The sequence below is a fragment of the Hoplias malabaricus genome, chromosome 5 (genome assembly GCF_029633855.1).
Source record: "Hoplias malabaricus isolate fHopMal1 chromosome 5, fHopMal1.hap1, whole genome shotgun sequence".
Classification (NCBI taxonomy): Eukaryota; Metazoa; Chordata; class Actinopteri; order Characiformes; family Erythrinidae; genus Hoplias; species Hoplias malabaricus.
Window position 1 is genome coordinate 12,767,344 of NC_089804.1, and position 19,185 is coordinate 12,786,528.

General features: G+C 40.2%; 46 non-coding genes and 12 pseudogenes across 46 annotated transcripts; all 58 read left to right on the forward strand.

Moving 5' to 3' along the window:
- Positions 1-12: 12 nt before the first annotated feature.
- LOC136698964 (5S ribosomal RNA) lies at positions 13-131 on the forward strand. The gene has a single exon (XR_010803526.1). It is a non-coding gene; the product is annotated as a 5S ribosomal RNA (ribosomal RNA).
- A 223-nt stretch (positions 132-354) lies between these two features.
- Positions 355-473, forward strand: LOC136698603 (5S ribosomal RNA). The gene has a single exon (XR_010803177.1). It is a non-coding gene; the product is annotated as a 5S ribosomal RNA (ribosomal RNA).
- Positions 474-678: 205 nt separating this feature from the next.
- Positions 679-797, forward strand: LOC136698604 (5S ribosomal RNA). Its single transcript, XR_010803178.1, has one exon. It is a non-coding gene; the product is annotated as a 5S ribosomal RNA (ribosomal RNA).
- A 219-nt stretch (positions 798-1,016) lies between these two features.
- LOC136698965 (5S ribosomal RNA) lies at positions 1,017-1,135 on the forward strand. Its single transcript, XR_010803527.1, has one exon. It is a non-coding gene; the product is annotated as a 5S ribosomal RNA (ribosomal RNA).
- A 223-nt stretch (positions 1,136-1,358) lies between these two features.
- LOC136698525 (5S ribosomal RNA) lies at positions 1,359-1,477 on the forward strand (annotated as a pseudogene).
- A 205-nt stretch (positions 1,478-1,682) lies between these two features.
- Positions 1,683-1,801, forward strand: LOC136698984 (5S ribosomal RNA). The gene has a single exon (XR_010803545.1). It is a non-coding gene; the product is annotated as a 5S ribosomal RNA (ribosomal RNA).
- A 237-nt stretch (positions 1,802-2,038) lies between these two features.
- Positions 2,039-2,157, forward strand: LOC136698605 (5S ribosomal RNA). The gene has a single exon (XR_010803179.1). It is a non-coding gene; the product is annotated as a 5S ribosomal RNA (ribosomal RNA).
- A 206-nt stretch (positions 2,158-2,363) lies between these two features.
- On the forward strand, positions 2,364-2,482 carry LOC136698606 (5S ribosomal RNA). Its single transcript, XR_010803180.1, has one exon. It is a non-coding gene; the product is annotated as a 5S ribosomal RNA (ribosomal RNA).
- Positions 2,483-2,687: 205 nt separating this feature from the next.
- LOC136698607 (5S ribosomal RNA) lies at positions 2,688-2,806 on the forward strand. The gene has a single exon (XR_010803181.1). It is a non-coding gene; the product is annotated as a 5S ribosomal RNA (ribosomal RNA).
- Positions 2,807-3,028: 222 nt separating this feature from the next.
- On the forward strand, positions 3,029-3,147 carry LOC136698608 (5S ribosomal RNA). The gene has a single exon (XR_010803182.1). It is a non-coding gene; the product is annotated as a 5S ribosomal RNA (ribosomal RNA).
- Positions 3,148-3,369: 222 nt separating this feature from the next.
- On the forward strand, positions 3,370-3,488 carry LOC136698610 (5S ribosomal RNA). Its single transcript, XR_010803183.1, has one exon. It is a non-coding gene; the product is annotated as a 5S ribosomal RNA (ribosomal RNA).
- Positions 3,489-3,693: 205 nt separating this feature from the next.
- On the forward strand, positions 3,694-3,812 carry LOC136698611 (5S ribosomal RNA). Its single transcript, XR_010803184.1, has one exon. It is a non-coding gene; the product is annotated as a 5S ribosomal RNA (ribosomal RNA).
- Positions 3,813-4,032: 220 nt separating this feature from the next.
- Positions 4,033-4,151, forward strand: LOC136698967 (5S ribosomal RNA). Its single transcript, XR_010803529.1, has one exon. It is a non-coding gene; the product is annotated as a 5S ribosomal RNA (ribosomal RNA).
- Positions 4,152-4,357: 206 nt separating this feature from the next.
- Positions 4,358-4,476, forward strand: LOC136698612 (5S ribosomal RNA). Its single transcript, XR_010803185.1, has one exon. It is a non-coding gene; the product is annotated as a 5S ribosomal RNA (ribosomal RNA).
- Positions 4,477-4,701: 225 nt separating this feature from the next.
- LOC136698526 (5S ribosomal RNA) lies at positions 4,702-4,820 on the forward strand (annotated as a pseudogene).
- Positions 4,821-5,026: 206 nt separating this feature from the next.
- LOC136698986 (5S ribosomal RNA) lies at positions 5,027-5,145 on the forward strand. Its single transcript, XR_010803547.1, has one exon. It is a non-coding gene; the product is annotated as a 5S ribosomal RNA (ribosomal RNA).
- Positions 5,146-5,365: 220 nt separating this feature from the next.
- On the forward strand, positions 5,366-5,484 carry LOC136698969 (5S ribosomal RNA). The gene has a single exon (XR_010803530.1). It is a non-coding gene; the product is annotated as a 5S ribosomal RNA (ribosomal RNA).
- Positions 5,485-5,690: 206 nt separating this feature from the next.
- Positions 5,691-5,809, forward strand: LOC136698613 (5S ribosomal RNA). The gene has a single exon (XR_010803186.1). It is a non-coding gene; the product is annotated as a 5S ribosomal RNA (ribosomal RNA).
- A 223-nt stretch (positions 5,810-6,032) lies between these two features.
- LOC136698527 (5S ribosomal RNA) lies at positions 6,033-6,151 on the forward strand (annotated as a pseudogene).
- Positions 6,152-6,357: 206 nt separating this feature from the next.
- On the forward strand, positions 6,358-6,476 carry LOC136698987 (5S ribosomal RNA). Its single transcript, XR_010803548.1, has one exon. It is a non-coding gene; the product is annotated as a 5S ribosomal RNA (ribosomal RNA).
- Positions 6,477-6,697: 221 nt separating this feature from the next.
- On the forward strand, positions 6,698-6,816 carry LOC136698615 (5S ribosomal RNA). Its single transcript, XR_010803188.1, has one exon. It is a non-coding gene; the product is annotated as a 5S ribosomal RNA (ribosomal RNA).
- Positions 6,817-7,022: 206 nt separating this feature from the next.
- On the forward strand, positions 7,023-7,141 carry LOC136698616 (5S ribosomal RNA). The gene has a single exon (XR_010803189.1). It is a non-coding gene; the product is annotated as a 5S ribosomal RNA (ribosomal RNA).
- A 205-nt stretch (positions 7,142-7,346) lies between these two features.
- LOC136698617 (5S ribosomal RNA) lies at positions 7,347-7,465 on the forward strand. The gene has a single exon (XR_010803190.1). It is a non-coding gene; the product is annotated as a 5S ribosomal RNA (ribosomal RNA).
- Positions 7,466-7,686: 221 nt separating this feature from the next.
- On the forward strand, positions 7,687-7,805 carry LOC136698528 (5S ribosomal RNA; annotated as a pseudogene).
- Positions 7,806-8,011: 206 nt separating this feature from the next.
- On the forward strand, positions 8,012-8,130 carry LOC136698287 (5S ribosomal RNA). The gene has a single exon (XR_010803050.1). It is a non-coding gene; the product is annotated as a 5S ribosomal RNA (ribosomal RNA).
- A 220-nt stretch (positions 8,131-8,350) lies between these two features.
- LOC136698995 (5S ribosomal RNA) lies at positions 8,351-8,469 on the forward strand. Its single transcript, XR_010803556.1, has one exon. It is a non-coding gene; the product is annotated as a 5S ribosomal RNA (ribosomal RNA).
- A 206-nt stretch (positions 8,470-8,675) lies between these two features.
- On the forward strand, positions 8,676-8,794 carry LOC136698618 (5S ribosomal RNA). Its single transcript, XR_010803191.1, has one exon. It is a non-coding gene; the product is annotated as a 5S ribosomal RNA (ribosomal RNA).
- Positions 8,795-8,999: 205 nt separating this feature from the next.
- LOC136698619 (5S ribosomal RNA) lies at positions 9,000-9,118 on the forward strand. The gene has a single exon (XR_010803192.1). It is a non-coding gene; the product is annotated as a 5S ribosomal RNA (ribosomal RNA).
- A 221-nt stretch (positions 9,119-9,339) lies between these two features.
- Positions 9,340-9,458, forward strand: LOC136698393 (5S ribosomal RNA; annotated as a pseudogene).
- Positions 9,459-9,665: 207 nt separating this feature from the next.
- Positions 9,666-9,784, forward strand: LOC136698529 (5S ribosomal RNA; annotated as a pseudogene).
- Positions 9,785-9,990: 206 nt separating this feature from the next.
- Positions 9,991-10,109, forward strand: LOC136698988 (5S ribosomal RNA). Its single transcript, XR_010803549.1, has one exon. It is a non-coding gene; the product is annotated as a 5S ribosomal RNA (ribosomal RNA).
- A 221-nt stretch (positions 10,110-10,330) lies between these two features.
- LOC136698621 (5S ribosomal RNA) lies at positions 10,331-10,449 on the forward strand. The gene has a single exon (XR_010803194.1). It is a non-coding gene; the product is annotated as a 5S ribosomal RNA (ribosomal RNA).
- A 207-nt stretch (positions 10,450-10,656) lies between these two features.
- On the forward strand, positions 10,657-10,775 carry LOC136698622 (5S ribosomal RNA). Its single transcript, XR_010803195.1, has one exon. It is a non-coding gene; the product is annotated as a 5S ribosomal RNA (ribosomal RNA).
- A 205-nt stretch (positions 10,776-10,980) lies between these two features.
- LOC136698623 (5S ribosomal RNA) lies at positions 10,981-11,099 on the forward strand. The gene has a single exon (XR_010803196.1). It is a non-coding gene; the product is annotated as a 5S ribosomal RNA (ribosomal RNA).
- Positions 11,100-11,319: 220 nt separating this feature from the next.
- On the forward strand, positions 11,320-11,438 carry LOC136698970 (5S ribosomal RNA). Its single transcript, XR_010803531.1, has one exon. It is a non-coding gene; the product is annotated as a 5S ribosomal RNA (ribosomal RNA).
- A 206-nt stretch (positions 11,439-11,644) lies between these two features.
- LOC136698624 (5S ribosomal RNA) lies at positions 11,645-11,763 on the forward strand. The gene has a single exon (XR_010803197.1). It is a non-coding gene; the product is annotated as a 5S ribosomal RNA (ribosomal RNA).
- A 223-nt stretch (positions 11,764-11,986) lies between these two features.
- On the forward strand, positions 11,987-12,105 carry LOC136698532 (5S ribosomal RNA; annotated as a pseudogene).
- A 206-nt stretch (positions 12,106-12,311) lies between these two features.
- LOC136698989 (5S ribosomal RNA) lies at positions 12,312-12,430 on the forward strand. The gene has a single exon (XR_010803550.1). It is a non-coding gene; the product is annotated as a 5S ribosomal RNA (ribosomal RNA).
- A 220-nt stretch (positions 12,431-12,650) lies between these two features.
- LOC136698626 (5S ribosomal RNA) lies at positions 12,651-12,769 on the forward strand. The gene has a single exon (XR_010803198.1). It is a non-coding gene; the product is annotated as a 5S ribosomal RNA (ribosomal RNA).
- Positions 12,770-12,975: 206 nt separating this feature from the next.
- LOC136698628 (5S ribosomal RNA) lies at positions 12,976-13,094 on the forward strand. Its single transcript, XR_010803200.1, has one exon. It is a non-coding gene; the product is annotated as a 5S ribosomal RNA (ribosomal RNA).
- A 205-nt stretch (positions 13,095-13,299) lies between these two features.
- On the forward strand, positions 13,300-13,418 carry LOC136698629 (5S ribosomal RNA). Its single transcript, XR_010803201.1, has one exon. It is a non-coding gene; the product is annotated as a 5S ribosomal RNA (ribosomal RNA).
- A 221-nt stretch (positions 13,419-13,639) lies between these two features.
- LOC136698533 (5S ribosomal RNA) lies at positions 13,640-13,758 on the forward strand (annotated as a pseudogene).
- A 206-nt stretch (positions 13,759-13,964) lies between these two features.
- LOC136698990 (5S ribosomal RNA) lies at positions 13,965-14,083 on the forward strand. Its single transcript, XR_010803551.1, has one exon. It is a non-coding gene; the product is annotated as a 5S ribosomal RNA (ribosomal RNA).
- Positions 14,084-14,304: 221 nt separating this feature from the next.
- LOC136698630 (5S ribosomal RNA) lies at positions 14,305-14,423 on the forward strand. Its single transcript, XR_010803202.1, has one exon. It is a non-coding gene; the product is annotated as a 5S ribosomal RNA (ribosomal RNA).
- A 205-nt stretch (positions 14,424-14,628) lies between these two features.
- LOC136698631 (5S ribosomal RNA) lies at positions 14,629-14,747 on the forward strand. The gene has a single exon (XR_010803203.1). It is a non-coding gene; the product is annotated as a 5S ribosomal RNA (ribosomal RNA).
- Positions 14,748-14,968: 221 nt separating this feature from the next.
- LOC136698534 (5S ribosomal RNA) lies at positions 14,969-15,087 on the forward strand (annotated as a pseudogene).
- Positions 15,088-15,293: 206 nt separating this feature from the next.
- LOC136698991 (5S ribosomal RNA) lies at positions 15,294-15,412 on the forward strand. The gene has a single exon (XR_010803552.1). It is a non-coding gene; the product is annotated as a 5S ribosomal RNA (ribosomal RNA).
- Positions 15,413-15,633: 221 nt separating this feature from the next.
- On the forward strand, positions 15,634-15,752 carry LOC136698632 (5S ribosomal RNA). Its single transcript, XR_010803204.1, has one exon. It is a non-coding gene; the product is annotated as a 5S ribosomal RNA (ribosomal RNA).
- A 221-nt stretch (positions 15,753-15,973) lies between these two features.
- LOC136698394 (5S ribosomal RNA) lies at positions 15,974-16,092 on the forward strand (annotated as a pseudogene).
- Positions 16,093-16,299: 207 nt separating this feature from the next.
- On the forward strand, positions 16,300-16,418 carry LOC136698535 (5S ribosomal RNA; annotated as a pseudogene).
- Positions 16,419-16,624: 206 nt separating this feature from the next.
- On the forward strand, positions 16,625-16,743 carry LOC136698992 (5S ribosomal RNA). Its single transcript, XR_010803553.1, has one exon. It is a non-coding gene; the product is annotated as a 5S ribosomal RNA (ribosomal RNA).
- Positions 16,744-16,964: 221 nt separating this feature from the next.
- On the forward strand, positions 16,965-17,083 carry LOC136698633 (5S ribosomal RNA). Its single transcript, XR_010803205.1, has one exon. It is a non-coding gene; the product is annotated as a 5S ribosomal RNA (ribosomal RNA).
- Positions 17,084-17,290: 207 nt separating this feature from the next.
- Positions 17,291-17,409, forward strand: LOC136698634 (5S ribosomal RNA). Its single transcript, XR_010803206.1, has one exon. It is a non-coding gene; the product is annotated as a 5S ribosomal RNA (ribosomal RNA).
- A 205-nt stretch (positions 17,410-17,614) lies between these two features.
- On the forward strand, positions 17,615-17,733 carry LOC136698635 (5S ribosomal RNA). Its single transcript, XR_010803207.1, has one exon. It is a non-coding gene; the product is annotated as a 5S ribosomal RNA (ribosomal RNA).
- Positions 17,734-17,954: 221 nt separating this feature from the next.
- On the forward strand, positions 17,955-18,073 carry LOC136698536 (5S ribosomal RNA; annotated as a pseudogene).
- A 206-nt stretch (positions 18,074-18,279) lies between these two features.
- On the forward strand, positions 18,280-18,398 carry LOC136698993 (5S ribosomal RNA). Its single transcript, XR_010803554.1, has one exon. It is a non-coding gene; the product is annotated as a 5S ribosomal RNA (ribosomal RNA).
- Positions 18,399-18,619: 221 nt separating this feature from the next.
- LOC136698636 (5S ribosomal RNA) lies at positions 18,620-18,738 on the forward strand. The gene has a single exon (XR_010803208.1). It is a non-coding gene; the product is annotated as a 5S ribosomal RNA (ribosomal RNA).
- A 205-nt stretch (positions 18,739-18,943) lies between these two features.
- Positions 18,944-19,062, forward strand: LOC136698637 (5S ribosomal RNA). The gene has a single exon (XR_010803209.1). It is a non-coding gene; the product is annotated as a 5S ribosomal RNA (ribosomal RNA).
- The last annotated feature ends 123 nt before the right edge of the window (positions 19,063-19,185 follow it).

Genomic DNA, 19,185 nt, shown 5'->3' on the forward strand with positions numbered 1-19,185 from the left:
CCAGCAGTGATCGCTTATGGCCATACCACTCCTTGAAAGCCCGATCCCGTCTGATCTCGGAAGCGAAGAAGAGTTGGGCCTAGTTAGTACTTGGATGGGAGACTGCCTGGGAATACTAGGTGCTGTAAGCTTTTTAGCTTAAGTTTCTATTATAAAGGCAGTAACCAAAGTCATTTAAACACTAGAGAAGAAGAAAACTTAAAAAAAAACAACAACAAAAAAAAAAAAAACGAACTGGAAAGCCAATCATTTTCATTTGAGGTGTCAGGTGGTCTACCGTTTACAGGCAGCTCTAAAACAAGTATTACTCTTAGAAGAGTATATAGAAATAGTCTTCTACAGCCAGCAGTGATCGCTTACGGCCATACCACTCCTTGAAAGCCCGATCCCGTCTGATCTCGGAAGCGAAGAAGAGTTGGGCCTAGTTAGTACTTGGATGGGAGACTGCCTGGGAATACTAGGTGCTGTAAGCTTTTTAGCTTAAGTTTCTATTATAAAGGCAGTAACCACAGTCATTTAAACACAAGAGAAGAAGAAAACTACAAAAAAAAAAACGAACTGGAAAGCCAATCATTTTCATTTGAGGTGTCAGGTGGTCTACCGTTTACAGGCAGATCTAAAACAAGTATTACTCTTAGAAGAGTATATAGAAATAGTCTTCTACAGCCAGCAGTGATCGCTTACGGCCATACCACTCCTTGAAAGCCCGATCCCGTCTGATCTCGGAAGCGAAGAAGAGTTGGGCCTAGTTAGTACTTGGATGGGAGACTGCCTGGGAATACTAGGTGCTGTAAGCTTTTTAGCTTAAGTTTCTATTATAAAGGCAGTAACCACAGTCATTTAAACACAAGAGAAGAAGAAAACTTAAAAAAAAAAAACAACAAAAAAAAAACGAACTGGAAAGCCAATCATTTTCATTTGAGGTGTCAGGTGGTCTACCGTTTACAGGCAGATCTAAAACAAGTATTACTCTTAGAAGAGTATATAGAAATAGTCTTCTACAGCCAGCAGTGATCGCTTATGGCCATACCACTCCTTGAAAGCCCGATCCCGTCTGATCTCGGAAGCGAAGAAGAGTTGGGCCTAGTTAGTACTTGGATGGGAGACTGCCTGGGAATACTAGGTGCTGTAAGCTTTTTAGCTTAAGTTTCTATTATAAAGGCAGTAACCAAAGTCATTTAAACACTAGAGAAGAAGAAAACTTAAAAAAAAACAACAACAAAAAAAAAAAAAACGAACTGGAAAGCCAATCATTTTCATTTGAGGTGTCAGGTGGTCTACCGTTTACAGGCAGCTCTAAAACAAGTATTACTCTTAGAAGAGTATATAGAAATAGTCTTCTACAGCCAGCAGTGATCGCTTACGGCCATACCACTCCTTGAAAGCCCGATCCAGTCTGATCTCGGAAGCGAAGAAGAGTTTGGCCTAGTTAGTACTTGGATGGGAGACTGCCTGGGAATACTAGGTGCTGTAAGCTTTTTAGCTTAAGCTTCTATTATAAAGACAGTAACCACAGTCATTTAACACAAGAGAAGAAGAAAACTACAAAAAAAAAAAACGAACTGGAAAGCCAATCATTTTCATTTGAGGTGTCAGGTGGTCTACCGTTTACAGGCAGCTCTAAAACAAGTATTACTCTTAGAAGAGTATATAGAAATAGTCGTCTACAGCCAGCAGTAATCGCTTACGGCCATACCACTCCTTGAAAGCCCGATCCCGTCTGATCTCGGAAGCGAAGAAGAGTTGGGCCTAGTTAGTACTTGAATGGGAGACTGCCTGGGAATACTAGGTGCTGTAAGCTTTTTAGCTTAAGTTTCTATTATAAAGGCAGTAACCACAGTCATTTAAACACAAGAGAAGAAGAAAACTTAAAAAAAAAAAACAACAAAAAAAAAAAACAACAAAAAAAAAAAACGAACTGGAAAGCCAATCGTTTTCATTTGAGGTGTCAGGTGGTCTACCGTTTACAGGCAGATCTAAAACAAGTATTACTCTTAGAAGAGTACATAGAAATAGTCTTCTACAGCCAGCTGTGATCGCTTACGGCCATACCACTCCTTGAAAGCCCGATCCCGTCTGATCTCGGAAGCGAAGAAGAGTTGGGCCTAGTTAGTACTTGGATGGGAGACTGCCTGGGAATACTAGGTGCTGTAAGCTTTTTAGCTTAAGTTTCTATTATAAAGGCAGTAACCACAGTCATTTAAACACAAGAGAAGAAGAAAACTACAAAAAAAAAAAACGAACTGGAAAGCCAATCATTTTCATTTGAGGTGTCAGGTGGTCTACCGTTTACAGGCAGATCTAAAACAAGTATTACTCTTAGAAGAGTATATAGAAATAGTCTTCTACAGCCAGCTGTGATCGCTTACGGCCATACCACTCCTTGAAAGCCCGATCCCGTCTGATCTCGGAAGCGAAGAAGAGTTGGGCCTAGTTAGTACTTGGATGGGAGACTGCCTGGGAATACTAGGTGCTGTAAGCTTTTTAGCTTAAGTTTCTATTATAAAGGCAGTAACCACAGTCATTTAAACACAAGAGAAGAAGAAAACTACAAAAAAAAAAACGAACTGGAAAGCCAATCATTTTCATTTGAGGTGTCAGGTGGTCTACCGTTTACAGGCAGATCTAAAACAAGTATTACTCTTAGAAGAGTATATAGAAATAGTCTTCTACAGCCAGCAGTGATCGCTTACGGCCATACCACTCCTTGAAAGCCCGATCCCGTCTGATCTCGGAAGCGAAGAAGAGTTGGGCCTAGTTAGTACTTGGATGGGAGACTGCCTGGGAATACTAGGTGCTGTAAGCTTTTTAGCTTAAGTTTCTATTATAAAGGCAGTAACCAAAGTCATTTAAACACAAGAGAAGAAGAAAACTTAAAAAAAAACAACAACAAAAAAAAAAAAACGAACTGGAAAGCCAATCATTTTCATTTGAGGTGTCAGGTGGTCTACCGTTTACAGGCAGCTCTAAAACAAGTATTACTCTTAGAAGAGTATATAGAAATAGTCTTCTACAGCCAGCAGTGATCGCTTACGGCCATACCACTCCTTGAAAGCCCGATCCCGTCTGATCTCGGAAGCGAAGAAGAGTTGGGCCTAGTTAGTACTTGGATGGGAGACTGCCTGGGAATACTAGGTGCTGTAAGCTTTTTAGCTTAAGTTTCTATTATAAAGGCAGTAACCACAGTCATTTAAACACAAGAGAAGAAGAAAACTTAAAAAAAAACAACAACAAAAAAAAAAAAACGAACTGGAAAGCCAATCATTTTCATTTGAGGTGTCAGGTGGTCTACCGTTTACAGGCAGCTCTAAAACAAGTATTACTCTTAGAAGAGTATATAGAAATAGTCTTCTACAGCCAGCAGTGATCGCTTACGGCCATACCACTCCTTGAAAGCCCGATCCCGTCTGATCTCGGAAGCGAAGAAGAGTTGGGCCTAGTTAGTACTTGGATGGGAGACTGCCTGGGAATACTAGGTGCTGTAAGCTTTTTAGCTTAAGTTTCTATTATAAAGGCAGTAACCACAGTCATTTAAACACAAGAGAAGAAGAAAACTACAAAAAAAAAAACGAACTGGAAAGCCAATCATTTTCATTTGAGGTGTCAGGTGGTCTACCGTTTACAGGCAGATCTAAAACAAGTATTACTCTTAGAAGAGTATATAGAAATAGTCTTCTACAGCCAGCAGTGATCGCTTACGGCCATACCACTCCTTGAAAGCCCGATCCCGTCTGATCTCGGAAGCGAAGAAGAGTTGGGCCTAGTTAGTACTTGGATGGGAGACTGCCTGGGAATACTAGGTGCTGTAAGCTTTTTAGCTTAAGTTTCTATTATAAAGGCAGTAACCACAGTCATTTAAACACAAGAGAAGAAGAAAACTTAAAAAAAAAAAACAACAAAAAAAAAAACGAACTGGAAAGCCAATCATTTTCATTTGAGGTGTCAGGTGGTCTACCGTTTACAGGCAGATCTAAAACAAGTATTACTCTTAGAAGAGTATATAGAAATAGTCTTCTACAGCCAGCAGTGATCGCTTATGGCCATACCACTCCTTGAAAGCCCGATCCCGTCTGATCTCGGAAGCGAAGAAGAGTTGGGCCTAGTTAGTACTTGGATGGGAGACTGCCTGGGAATACTAGGTGCTGTAAGCTTTTTAGCTTAAGTTTCTATTATAAAGGCAGCAACCACAGTCATTTAAACACAAGAGAAGAAGAAAACTACAAAAAAAAAAAACGAACTGGAAAGCCAATCATTTTCATTTGAGGTGTCAGGTGGTCTACCGTTTACAGGCAGATCTAAAACAAGTATTACTCTTAGAAGAGTATATAGAAATAGTCTTCTACAGCCAGCAGTGATCGCTTACGGCCATACCACTCCTTGAAAGCCCGATCCCGTCTGATCTCGGAAGCGAAGAAGAGTTGGGCCTAGTTAGTACTTGGATGGGAGACTGCCTGGGAATACTAGGTGCTGTAAGCTTTTTAGCTTAAGTTTCTATTATAAAGGCAGTAACCAAAGTCATTTAAACACAAGAGAAGAAGAAAACTTAAAAAAAAAAACAACAACAAAAAAAAAAAAAACGAACTGGAAAGCCAATCATTTTCATTTGAGGTGTCAGGTGGTCTACCGTTTACAGGCAGCTCTAAAACAAGTATTACTCTTAGAAGAGTATATAGAAATAGTCTTCTACAGCCAGCAGTGATCGCTTACGGCCATACCACTCCTTGAAAGCCCGATCCAGTCTGATCTCGGAAGCGAAGAAGAGTTTGGCCTAGTTAGTACTTGGATGGGAGACTGCCTGGGAATACTAGGTGCTGTAAGCTTTTTAGCTTAAGCTTCTATTATAAAGACAGTAACCACAGTCATTTAACACAAGAGAAGAAGAAAACTACAAAAAAAAAAAAACGAACTGGAAAGCCAATCATTTTCATTTGAGGTGTCAGGTGGTCTACCGTTTACAGGCAGCTCTAAAACAAGTATTACTCTTAGAAGAGTATATAGAAATAGTCGTCTACAGCCAGCAGTAATCGCTTACGGCCATACCACTCCTTGAAAGCCCGATCCCGTCTGATCTCGGAAGCGAAGAAGAGTTGGGCCTAGTTAGTACTTGAATGGGAGACTGCCTGGGAATACTAGGTGCTGTAAGCTTTTTAGCTTAAGTTTCTATTATAAAGGCAGTAACCACAGTCATTTAAACACAAGAGAAGAAGAAAACTTAAAAAAAAAAAACAACAAAAAAAAAAACGAACTGGAAAGCCAATCATTTTCATTTGAGGTGTCAGGTGGTCTACCGTTTACAGGCAGATCTAAAACAAGTATTACTCTTAGAAGAGTATATAGAAATAGTCTTCTACAGCCAGCAGTGATCGCTTATGGCCATACCACTCCTTGAAAGCCCGATCCCGTCTGATCTCGGAAGCGAAGAAGAGTTGGGCCTAGTTAGTACTTGGATGGGAGACTGCCTGGGAATACTAGGTGCTGTAAGCTTTTTAGCTTAAGTTTCTATTATAAAGGCAGCAACCACAGTCATTTAAACACAAGAGAAGAAGAAAACTACAAAAAAAAAAAACGAACTGGAAAGCCAATCATTTTCATTTGAGGTGTCAGGTGGTCTACCGTTTACAGGCAGATCTAAAACAAGTATTACTCTTAGAAGAGTATATAGAAATAGTCTTCTACAGCCAGCAGTGATCGCTTACGGCCATACCACTCCTTGAAAGCCCGATCCCGTCTGATCTCGGAAGCGAAGAAGAGTTGGGCCTAGTTAGTACTTGGATGGGAGACTGCCTGGGAATACTAGGTGCTGTAAGCTTTTTAGCTTAAGTTTCTATTATAAAGGCAGTAACCAAAGTCATTTAAACACAAGAGAAGAAGAAAACTTAAAAAAAAACAACAACAAAAAAAAAAAAAACGAACTGGAAAGCCAATCATTTTCATTTGAGGTGTCAGGTGGTCTACCGTTTACAGGCAGCTCTAAAACAAGTATTACTCTTAGAAGAGTATATAGAAATAGTCTTCTACAGCCAGCAGTGATCGCTTACGGCCATACCACTCCTTGAAAGCCCGATCCAGTCTGATCTCGGAAGCGAAGAAGAGTTTGGCCTAGTTAGTACTTGGATGGGAGACTGCCTGGGAATACTAGGTGCTGTAAGCTTTTTAGCTTAAGCTTCTATTATAAAGACAGTAACCACAGTCATTTAACACAAGAGAAGAAGAAAACTACAAAAAAAAAAAAACGAACTGGAAAGCCAATCATTTTCATTTGAGGTGTCAGGTGGTCTACCGTTTACAGGCAGCTCTAAAACAAGTATTACTCTTAGAAGAGTATATAGAAATAGTCGTCTACAGCCAGCAGTAATCGCTTACGGCCATACCACTCCTTGAAAGCCCGATCCCGTCTGATCTCGGAAGCGAAGAAGAGTTGGGCCTAGTTAGTACTTGAATGGGAGACTGCCTGGGAATACTAGGTGCTGTAAGCTTTTTAGCTTAAGTTTCTATTATAAAGGCAGTAACCACAGTCATTTAAACACAAGAGAAGAAGAAAACTTAAAAAAAAAAAACAACAAAAAAAAAAAACGAACTGGAAAGCCAATCGTTTTCATTTGAGGTGTCAGGTGGTCTACCGTTTACAGGCAGATCTAAAACAAGTATTACTCTTAGAAGAGTACATAGAAATAGTCTTCTACAGCCAGCTGTGATCGCTTACGGCCATACCACTCCTTGAAAGCCCGATCCCGTCTGATCTCGGAAGCGAAGAAGAGTTGGGCCTAGTTAGTACTTGGATGGGAGACTGCCTGGGAATACTAGGTGCTGTAAGCTTTTTAGCTTAAGTTTCTATTATAAAGGCAGTAACCACAGTCATTTAAACACAAGAGAAGAAGAAAACTACAAAAAAAAAAAACGAACTGGAAAGCCAATCATTTTCATTTGAGGTGTCAGGTGGTCTACCGTTTACAGGCAGATCTAAAACAAGTATTACTCTTAGAAGAGTATATAGAAATAGTCTTCTACAGCCAGCTGTGATCGCTTACGGCCATACCACTCCTTGAAAGCCCGATCCCGTCTGATCTCGGAAGCGAAGAAGAGTTGGGCCTAGTTAGTACTTGGATGGGAGACTGCCTGGGAATACTAGGTGCTGTAAGCTTTTTAGCTTAAGTTTCTATTATAAAGGCAGTAACCACAGTCATTTAAACACAAGAGAAGAAGAAAACTACAAAAAAAAAAACGAACTGGAAAGCCAATCATTTTCATTTGAGGTGTCAGGTGGTCTACCGTTTACAGGCAGATCTAAAACAAGTATTACTCTTAGAAGAGTATATAGAAATAGTCTTCTACAGCCAGCAGTGATCGCTTACGGCCATACCACTCCTTGAAAGCCCGATCCCGTCTGATCTCGGAAGCGAAGAAGAGTTGGGCCTAGTTAGTACTTGGATGGGAGACTGCCTGGGAATACTAGGTGCTGTAAGCTTTTTAGCTTAAGTTTCTATTATAAAGGCAGTAACCAAAGTCATTTAAACACAAGAGAAGAAGAAAACTTAAAAAAAAACAACAACAAAAAAAAAAAACGAACTGGAAAGCCAATCATTTTCATTTGAGGTGTCAGGTGGTCTACCGTTTACAGGCAGATCTAAAACAAGTATTACTCTTAGAAGAGTATATAGAAATAGTCTTCTACAGCCAGCAGTGATCGCTTACGGCCATACCACTCCTTGAAAGCCCGATCCAGTCTGATCTCGGAAGCGAAGAAGAGTTTGGCCTAGTTAGTACTTGGATGGGAGACTGCCTGGGAATACTAGGTGCTGTAAGCTTTTTAGCTTAAGCTTCTATTATAAAGACAGTAACCACAGTCATTTAACACAAGAGAAGAAGAAAACTACAAAAAAAAAAAAACGAACTGGAAAGCCAATCATTTTCATTTGAGGTGTCAGGTGGTCTACCGTTTACAGGCAGCTCTAAAACAAGTATTACTCTTAGAAGAGTATATAGAAATAGTCGTCTACAGCCAGCAGTAATCGCTTGCGGCCATACCACTCCTTGAAAGCCCGATCCCGTCTGATCTCGGAAGCGAAGAAGAGTTGGGCCTAGTTAGTACTTGAATGGGAGACTGCCTGGGAATACTAGGTGCTGTAAGCTTTTTAGCTTAAGTTTCTATTATAAAGGCAGTAACCACAGTCATTTAAACACAAGAGAAGAAGAAAACTTAAAAAAAAAAAACAACAAAAAAAAAAACGAACTGGAAAGCCAATCGTTTTCATTTGAGGTGTCAGGTGGTCTACCGTTTACAGGCAGATCTAAAACAAGTATTACTCTTAGAAGAGTACATAGAAATAGTCTTCTACAGCCAGCTGTGATCGCTTACGGCCATACCACTCCTTGAAAGCCCGATCCCGTCTGATCTCGGAAGCGAAGAAGAGTGGGGCCTAGTTAGTACTTGGATGGGAGACTGCCTGGGAATACTAGGTGCTGTAAGCTTTTTAGCTTAAGTTTCTATTATAAAGGCAGTAACCACAGTCATTTAAACACAAGAGAAGAAGAAAACTACAAAAAAAAAAAACGAACTGGAAAGCCAATCATTTTCATTTGAGGTGTCAGGTGGTCTACCGTTTACAGGCAGATCTAAAACAAGTATTACTCTTAGAAGAGTATATAGAAATAGTCTTCTACAGCCAGCTGTGATCGCTTACGGCCATACCACTCCTTGAAAGCCCGATCCCGTCTGATCTCGGAAGCGAAGAAGAGTTGGGCCTAGTTAGTACTTGGATGGGAGACTGCCTGGGAATACTAGGTGCTGTAAGCTTTTTAGCTTAAGTTTCTATTATAAAGGCAGTAACCACAGTCATTTAAACACAAGAGAAGAAGAAAACTACAAAAAAAAAAACGAACTGGAAAGCCAATCATTTTCATTTGAGGTGTCAGGTGGTCTACCGTTTACAGGCAGATCTAAAACAAGTATTACTCTTAGAAGAGTATATAGAAATAGTCTTCTACAGCCAGCAGTGATCGCTTACGGCCATACCACTCCTTGAAAGCCCGATCCCGTCTGATCTCGGAAGCGAAGAAGAGTTGGGCCTAGTTAGTACTTGGATGGGAGACTGCCTGGGAATACTAGGTGCTGTAAGCTTTTTAGCTTAAGTTTCTATTATAAAGGCAGTAACCAAAGTCATTTAAACACAAGAGAAGAAGAAAACTTAAAAAAAAACAACAACAAAAAAAAAAAACGAACTGGAAAGCCAATCATTTTCATTTGAGGTGTCAGGTGGTCTACCGTTTACAGGCAGCTCTAAAACAAGTATTACTCTTAGAAGAGTATATAGAAATAGTCTTCTACAGCCAGCAGTGATCGCTTACGGCCATACCACTCCTTGAAAGCCCGATCCCGTCTGATCTCGGAAGCGAAGAAGAGTTTGGCCTAGTTAGTACTTGGATGGGAGACTGCCTGGGAATACTAGGTGCTGTAAGCTTTTTAGCTTAAGCTTCTATTATAAAGACAGTAACCACAGTCATTTAACACAAGAGAAGAAGAAAACTACAAAAAAAAAAAAAACGAACTGGAAAGCCAATCATTTTCATTTGAGGTGTCAGGTGGTCTACCGTTTACAGGCAGCTCTAAAACAAGTATTACTCTTAGAAGAGTATATAGAAATAGTCTTCTACAGCCAGCAGTGATCGCTTACGGCCATACCACTCCTTGAAAGCCCGATCCAGTCTGATCTCGGAAGCGAAGAAGAGTTTGGCCTAGTTAGTACTTGGATGGGAGACTGCCTGGGAATACTAGGTGCTGTAAGCTTTTTAGCTTAAGCTTCTATTATAAAGACAGTAACCACAGTCATTTAACACAAGAGAAGAAGAAAACTACAAAAAAAAAAAAACGAACTGGAAAGCCAATCATTTTCATTTGAGGTGTCAGGTGGTCTACCGTTTACAGGCAGCTCTAAAACAAGTATTACTCTTAGAAGAGTATATAGAAATAGTCGTCTACAGCCAGCAGTAATCGCTTACGGCCATACCACTCCTTGAAAGCCCGATCCCGTCTGATCTCGGAAGCGAAGAAGAGTTGGGCCTAGTTAGTACTTGAATGGGAGACTGCCTGGGAATACTAGGTGCTGTAAGCTTTTTAGCTTAAGTTTCTATTATAAAGGCAGTAACCACAGTCATTTAAACACAAGAGAAGAAGAAAACTTAAAAAAAAAAAACAACAAAAAAAAAAAACGAACTGGAAAGCCAATCGTTTTCATTTGAGGTGTCAGGTGGTCTACCGTTTACAGGCAGATCTAAAACAAGTATTACTCTTAGAAGAGTACATAGAAATAGTCTTCTACAGCCAGCTGTGATCGCTTACGGCCATACCACTCCTTGAAAGCCCGATCCCGTCTGATCTCGGAAGCGAAGAAGAGTTGGGCCTAGTTAGTACTTGGATGGGAGACTGCCTGGGAATACTAGGTGCTGTAAGCTTTTTAGCTTAAGTTTCTATTATAAAGGCAGTAACCACAGTCATTTAAACACAAGAGAAGAAGAAAACTACAAAAAAAAAAAAACGAACTGGAAAGCCAATCATTTTCATTTGAGGTGTCAGGTGGTCTACCGTTTACAGGCAGATCTAAAACAAGTATTACTCTTAGAAGAGTATATAGAAATAGTCTTCTACAGCCAGCTGTGATCGCTTACGGCCATACCACTCCTTGAAAGCCCGATCCCGTCTGATCTCGGAAGCGAAGAAGAGTTGGGCCTAGTTAGTACTTGGATGGGAGACTGCCTGGGAATACTAGGTGCTGTAAGCTTTTTAGCTTAAGTTTCTATTATAAAGGCAGTAACCACAGTCATTTAAACACAAGAGAAGAAGAAAACTACAAAAAAAAAAACGAACTGGAAAGCCAATCATTTTCATTTGAGGTGTCAGGTGGTCTACCGTTTACAGGCAGATCTAAAACAAGTATTACTCTTAGAAGAGTATATAGAAATAGTCTTCTACAGCCAGCAGTGATCGCTTACGGCCATACCACTCCTTGAAAGCCCGATCCCGTCTGATCTCGGAAGCGAAGAAGAGTTGGGCCTAGTTAGTACTTGGATGGGAGACTGCCTGGGAATACTAGGTGCTGTAAGCTTTTTAGCTTAAGTTTCTATTATAAAGGCAGTAACCACAGTCATTTAAACACAAGAGAAGAAGAAAACTTAAAAAAAAAAAACAACAAAAAAAAAAACGAACTGGAAAGCCAATCATTTTCATTTGAGGTGTCAGGTGGTCTACCGTTTACAGGCAGATCTAAAACAAGTATTACTCTTAGAAGAGTATATAGAAATAGTCTTCTACAGCCAGCAGTGATCGCTTATGGCCATACCACTCCTTGAAAGCCCGATCCCGTCTGATCTCGGAAGCGAAGAAGAGTTGGGCCTAGTTAGTACTTGGATGGGAGACTGCCTGGGAATACTAGGTGCTGTAAGCTTTTTAGCTTAAGTTTCTATTATAAAGGCAGCAACCACAGTCATTTAAACACAAGAGAAGAAGAAAACTACAAAAAAAAAAAACGAACTGGAAAGCCAATCATTTTCATTTGAGGTGTCAGGTGGTCTACCGTTTACAGGCAGATCTAAAACAAGTATTACTCTTAGAAGAGTATATAGAAATAGTCTTCTACAGCCAGCAGTGATCGCTTACGGCCATACCACTCCTTGAAAGCCCGATCCCGTCTGATCTCGGAAGCGAAGAAGAGTTGGGCCTAGTTAGTACTTGGATGGGAGACTGCCTGGGAATACTAGGTGCTGTAAGCTTTTTAGCTTAAGTTTCTATTATAAAGGCAGTAACCAAAGTCATTTAAACACAAGAGAAGAAGAAAACTTAAAAAAAAACAACAACAAAAAAAAAAAAAACGAACTGGAAAGCCAATCATTTTCATTTGAGGTGTCAGGTGGTCTACCGTTTACAGGCAGCTCTAAAACAAGTATTACTCTTAGAAGAGTATATAGAAATAGTCTTCTACAGCCAGCAGTGATCGCTTACGGCCATACCACTCCTTGAAAGCCCGATCCAGTCTGATCTCGGAAGCGAAGAAGAGTTTGGCCTAGTTAGTACTTGGATGGGAGACTGCCTGGGAATACTAGGTGCTGTAAGCTTTTTAGCTTAAGCTTCTATTATAAAGACAGTAACCACAGTCATTTAACACAAGAGAAGAAGAAAACTACAAAAAAAAAAAAACGAACTGGAAAGCCAATCATTTTCATTTGAGGTGTCAGGTGGTCTACCGTTTACAGGCAGCTCTAAAACAAGTATTACTCTTAGAAGAGTATATAGAAATAGTCGTCTACAGCCAGCAGTAATCGCTTACGGCCATACCACTCCTTGAAAGCCCGATCCCGTCTGATCTCGGAAGCGAAGAAGAGTTGGGCCTAGTTAGTACTTGAATGGGAGACTGCCTGGGAATACTAGGTGCTGTAAGCTTTTTAGCTTAAGTTTCTATTATAAAGGCAGTAACCACAGTCATTTAAACACAAGAGAAGAAGAAAACTTAAAAAAAAAAACAACAAAAAAAAAAAACGAACTGGAAAGCCAATCGTTTTCATTTGAGGTGTCAGGTGGTCTACCGTTTACAGGCAGATCTAAAACAAGTATTACTCTTAGAAGAGTACATAGAAATAGTCTTCTACAGCCAGCTGTGATCGCTTACGGCCATACCACTCCTTGAAAGCCCGATCCCGTCTGATCTCGGAAGCGAAGAAGAGTTGGGCCTAGTTAGTACTTGGATGGGAGACTGCCTGGGAATACTAGGTGCTGTAAGCTTTTTAGCTTAAGTTTCTATTATAAAGGCAGTAACCACAGTCATTTAAACACAAGAGAAGAAGAAAACTACAAAAAAAAAAAACGAACTGGAAAGCCAATCATTTTCATTTGAGGTGTCAGGTGGTCTACCGTTTACAGGCAGATCTAAAACAAGTATTACTCTTAGAAGAGTATATAGAAATAGTCTTCTACAGCCAGCTGTGATCGCTTACGGCCATACCACTCCTTGAAAGCCCGATCCCGTCTGATCTCGGAAGCGAAGAAGAGTTGGGCCTAGTTAGTACTTGGATGGGAGACTGCCTGGGAATACTAGGTGCTGTAAGCTTTTTAGCTTAAGTTTCTATTATAAAGGCAGTAACCACAGTCATTTAAACACAAGAGAAGAAGAAAACTACAAAAAAAAAAACGAACTGGAAAGCCAATCATTTTCATTTGAGGTGTCAGGTGGTCTACCGTTTACAGGCAGATCTAAAACAAGTATTACTCTTAGAAGAGTATATAGAAATAGTCTTCTACAGCCAGCAGTGATCGCTTACGGCCATACCACTCCTTGAAAGCCCGATCCCGTCTGATCTCGGAAGCGAAGAAGAGTTGGGCCTAGTTAGTACTTGGATGGGAGACTGCCTGGGAATACTAGGTGCTGTAAGCTTTTTAGCTTAAGTTTCTATTATAAAGGCAGTAACCAAAGTCATTTAAACACAAGAGAAGAAGAAAACTTAAAAAAAAACAACAACAAAAAAAAAAAACGAACTGGAAAGCCAATCATTTTCATTTGAGGTGTCAGGTGGTCTACCGTTTACAGGCAGATCTAAAACAAGTATTACTCTTAGAAGAGTATATAGAAATAGTCTTCTACAGCCAGCAGTGATCGCTTACGGCCATACCACTCCTTGAAAGCCCGATCCAGTCTGATCTCGGAAGCGAAGAAGAGTTTGGCCTAGTTAGTACTTGGATGGGAGACTGCCTGGGAATACTAGGTGCTGTAAGCTTTTTAGCTTAAGCTTCTATTATAAAGACAGTAACCACAGTCATTTAACACAAGAGAAGAAGAAAACTACAAAAAAAAAAAAACGAACTGGAAAGCCAATCATTTTCATTTGAGGTGTCAGGTGGTCTACCGTTTACAGGCAGCTCTAAAACAAGTATTACTCTTAGAAGAGTATATAGAAATAGTCGTCTACAGCCAGCAGTAATCGCTTACGGCCATACCACTCCTTGAAAGCCCGATCCCGTCTGATCTCGGAAGCGAAGAAGAGTTGGGCCTAGTTAGTACTTGAATGGGAGACTGCCTGGGAATACTAGGTGCTGTAAGCTTTTTAGCTTAAGTTTCTATTATAAAGGCAGTAACCACAGTCATTTAAACACAAGAGAAGAAGAAAACTTAAAAAAAAAAAACAACAAAAAAAAAAAACGAACTGGAAAGCCAATCGTTTTCATTTGAGGTGTCAGGTGGTCTACCGTTTACAGGCAGATCTAAAACAAGTATTACTCTTAGAAGAGTACATAGAAATAGTCTTCTACAGCCAGCTGTGATCGCTTACGGCCATACCACTCCTTGAAAGCCCGATCCCGTCTGATCTCGGAAGCGAAGAAGAGTTGGGCCTAGTTAGTACTTGGATGGGAGACTGCCTGGGAATACTAGGTGCTGTAAGCTTTTTAGCTTAAGTTTCTATTATAAAGGCAGTAACCACAGTCATTTAAACACAAGAGAAGAAGAAAACTACAAAAAAAAAAACGAACTGGAAAGCCAATCATTTTCATTTGAGGTGTCAGGTGGTCTACCGTTTACAGGCAGATCTAAAACAAGTATTACTCTTAGAAGAGTATATAGAAATAGTCTTCTACAGCCAGCAGTGATCGCTTACGGCCATACCACTCCTTGAAAGCCCGATCCCGTCTGATCTCGGAAGCGAAGAAGAGTTGGGCCTAGTTAGTACTTGGATGGGAGACTGCCTGGGAATACTAGGTGCTGTAAGCTTTTTAGCTTAAGTTTCTATTATAAAGGCAGTAACCAAAGTCATTTAAACACAAGAGAAGAAGAAAACTTAAAAAAAAACAACAACAAAAAAAAAAAACGAACTGGAAAGCCAATCATTTTCATTTGAGGTGTCAGGTGGTCTACCGTTTACAGGCAGATCTAAAACAAGTATTACTCTTAGAAGAGTATATAGAAATAGTCTTCTACAGCCAGCAGTGATCGCTTACGGCCATACCACTCCTTGAAAGCCCGATCCAGTCTGATCTCGGAAGCGAAGAAGAGTTTGGCCTAGTTAGTACTTGGATGGGAGACTGCCTGGGAATACTAGGTGCTGTAAGCTTTTTAGCTTAAGCTTCTATTATAAAGACAGTAACCACAGTCATTTAACACAAGAGAAGAAGAAAACTACAAAAAAAAAAAAACGAACTGGAAAGCCAATCATTTTCATTTGAGGTGTCAGGTGGTCTACCGTTTACAGGCAGCTCTAAAACAAGTATTACTCTTAGAAGAGTATATAGAAATAGTCGTCTACAGCCAGCAGTAATCGCTTACGGCCATACCACTCCTTGAAAGCCCGATCCCGTCTGATCTCGGAAGCGAAGAAGAGTTGGGCCTAGTTAGTACTTGAATGGGAGACTGCCTGGGAATACTAGGTGCTGTAAGCTTTTTAGCTTAAGTTTCTATTATAAAGGCAGTAACCACAGTCATTTAAACACAAGAGAAGAAGAAAACTTAAAAAAAAAAAACAACAAAAAAAAAAAACGAACTGGAAAGCCAATCGTTTTCATTTGAGGTGTCAGGTGGTCTACCGTTTACAGGCAGATCTAAAACAAGTATTACTCTTAGAAGAGTACATAGAAATAGTCTTCTACAGCCAGCTGTGATCGCTTACGGCCATACCACTCCTTGAAAGCCCGATCCCGTCTGATCTCGGAAGCGAAGAAGAGTTGGGCCTAGTTAGTACTTGGATGGGAGACTGCCTGGGAATACTAGGTGCTGTAAGCTTTTTAGCTTAAGTTTCTATTATAAAGGCAGTAACCAAAGTCATTTAAACACAAGAGAAGAAGAAAACTTAAAAAAAAAAAACAACAAAAAAAAAAAACGAACTGGAAAGCCAATCATTTTCATTTGAGGTGTCAGGTGGTCTACCGTTTACAGGCAGCTCTAAAACAAGTATTACTCTTAGAAGAGTATATAGAAATAGTCTTCTACAGCCAGCAGTGATCGCTTACGGCCATACCACTCCTTGAAAGCCCGATCCCGTCTGATCTCGGAAGCGAAGAAGAGTTTGGCCTAGTTAGTACTTGGATGGGAGACTGCCTGGGAATACTAGGTGCTGTAAGCTTTTTAGCTTAAGCTTCTATTATAAAGACAGTAACCACAGTCATTTAACACAAGAGAAGAAGAAAACTACAAAAAAAAAAAAAACGAACTGGAAAGCCAATCATTTTCATTTGAGGTGTCAGGTGGTCTACCGTTTACAGGCAGCTCTAAAACAAGTATTACTCTTAGAAGAGTATATAGAAATAGTCTTCTACAGCCAGCAGTGATCGCTTACGGCCATACCACTCCTTGAAAGCCCGATCCAGTCTGATCTCGGAAGCGAAGAAGAGTTTGGCCTAGTTAGTACTTGGATGGGAGACTGCCTGGGAATACTAGGTGCTGTAAGCTTTTTAGCTTAAGCTTCTATTATAAAGACAGTAACCACAGTCATTTAACACAAGAGAAGAAGAAAACTACAAAAAAAAAAAAACGAACTGGAAAGCCAATCATTTTCATTTGAGGTGTCAGGTGGTCTACCGTTTACAGGCAGCTCTAAAACAAGTATTACTCTTAGAAGAGTATATAGAAATAGTCGTCTACAGCCAGCAGTAATCGCTTACGGCCATACCACTCCTTGAAAGCCCGATCCCGTCTGATCTCGGAAGCGAAGAAGAGTTGGGCCTAGTTAGTACTTGAATGGGAGACTGCCTGGGAATACTAGGTGCTGTAAGCTTTTTAGCTTAAGTTTCTATTATAAAGGCAGTAACCACAGTCATTTAAACACAAGAGAAGAAGAAAACTTAAAAAAAAAAAACAACAAAAAAAAAAAACGAACTGGAAAGCCAATCGTTTTCATTTGAGGTGTCAGGTGGTCTACCGTTTACAGGCAGATCTAAAACAAGTATTACTCTTAGAAGAGTACATAGAAATAGTCTTCTACAGCCAGCTGTGATCGCTTACGGCCATACCACTCCTTGAAAGCCCGATCCCGTCTGATCTCGGAAGCGAAGAAGAGTTGGGCCTAGTTAGTACTTGGATGGGAGACTGCCTGGGAATACTAGGTGCTGTAAGCTTTTTAGCTTAAGTTTCTATTATAAAGGCAGTAACCACAGTCATTTAAACACAAGAGAAGAAGAAAACTACAAAAAAAAAAAAACGAACTGGAAAGCCAATCATTTTCATTTGAGGTGTCAGGTGGTCTACCGTTTACAGGCAGATCTAAAACAAGTATTACTCTTAGAAGAGTATATAGAAATAGTCTTCTACAGCCAGCTGTGATCGCTTACGGCCATACCACTCCTTGAAAGCCCGATCCCGTCTGATCTCGGAAGCGAAGAAGAGTTGGGCCTAGTTAGTACTTGGATGGGAGACTGCCTGGGAATACTAGGTGCTGTAAGCTTTTTAGCTTAAGTTTCTATTATAAAGGCAGTAACCACAGTCATTTAAACACAAGAGAAGAAGAAAACTACAAAAAAAAAAACGAACTGGAAAGCCAATCATTTTCATTTGAGGTGTCAGGTGGTCTACCGTTTACAGGCAGATCTAAAACAAGTATTACTCTTAGAAGAGTATATAGAAATAGTCTTCTACAGCCAGCAGTGATCGCTTACGGCCATACCACTCCTTGAAAGCCCGATCCCGTCTGATCTCGGAAGCGAAGAAGAGTTGGGCCTAGTTAGTACTTGGATGGGAGACTGCCTGGGAATACTAGGTGCTGTAAGCTTTTTAGCTTAAGTTTCTATTATAAAGGCAGTAACCAAAGTCATTTAAACACAAGAGAAGAAGAAAACTTAAAAAAAAACAACAACAAAAAAAAAAAACGAACTGGAAAGCCAATCATTTTCATTTGAGGTGTCAGGTGGTCTACCGTTTACAGGCAGATCTAAAACAAGTATTACTCTTAGAAGAGTATATAGAAATAGTCTTCTACAGCCAGCAGTGATCGCTTACGGCCATACCACTCCTTGAAAGCCCGATCCAGTCTGATCTCGGAAGCGAAGAAGAGTTTGGCCTAGTTAGTACTTGGATGGGAGACTGCCTGGGAATACTAGGTGCTGTAAGCTTTTTAGCTTAAGCTTCTATTATAAAGACAGTAACCACAGTCATTTAACACAAGAGAAGAAGAAAACTACAAAAAAAAAAAAACGAACTGGAAAGCCAATCATTTTCATTTGAGGTGTCAGGTGGTCTACCGTTTACAGGCAGCTCTAAAACAAGTATTACTCTTAGAAGAGTATATAGAAATAGTCGTCTACAGCCAGCAGTAATCGCTTACGGCCATACCACTCCTTGAAAGCCCGATCCCGTCTGATCTCGGAAGCGAAGAAGAGTTGGGCCTAGTTAGTACTTGAATGGGAGACTGCCTGGGAATACTAGGTGCTGTAAGCTTTTTAGCTTAAGTTTCTATTATAAAGGCAGTAACCACAGTCATTTAAACACAAGAGAAGAAGAAAACTTAAAAAAAAAAAACAACAAAAAAAAAAAACGAACTGGAAAGCCAATCGTTTTCATTTGAGGTGTCAGGTGGTCTACCGTTTACAGGCAGATCTAAAACAAGTATTACTCTTAGAAGAGTACATAGAAATAGTCTTCTACAGCCAGCTGTGATCGCTTACGGCCATACCACTCCTTGAAAGCCCGATCCCGTCTGATCTCGGAAGCGAAGAAGAGTTGGGCCTAGTTAGTACTTGGATGGGAGACTGCCTGGGAATACTAGGTGCTGTAAGCTTTTTAGCTTAAGTTTCTATTATAAAGGCAGTAACCACAGTCATTTAAACACAAGAGAAGAAGAAAACTACAAAAAAAAAAACGAACTGGAAAGCCAATCATTTTCATTTGAGGTGTCAGGTGGTCTACCGTTTACAGGCAGATCTAAAACAAGTATTACTCTTAGAAGAGTATATAGAAATAGTCTTCTACAGCCAGCAGTGATCGCTTACGGCCATACCACTCCTTGAAAGCCCGATCCCGTCTGATCTCGGAAGCGAAGAAGAGTTGGGCCTAGTTAGTACTTGGATGGGAGACTGCCTGGGAATACTAGGTGCTGTAAGCTTTTTAGCTTAAGTTTCTATTATAAAGGCAGTAACCAAAGTCATTTAAACACAAGAGAAGAAGAAAACTTAAAAAAAAACAACAACAAAAAAAAAAAACGAACTGGAAAGCCAATCATTTTCAT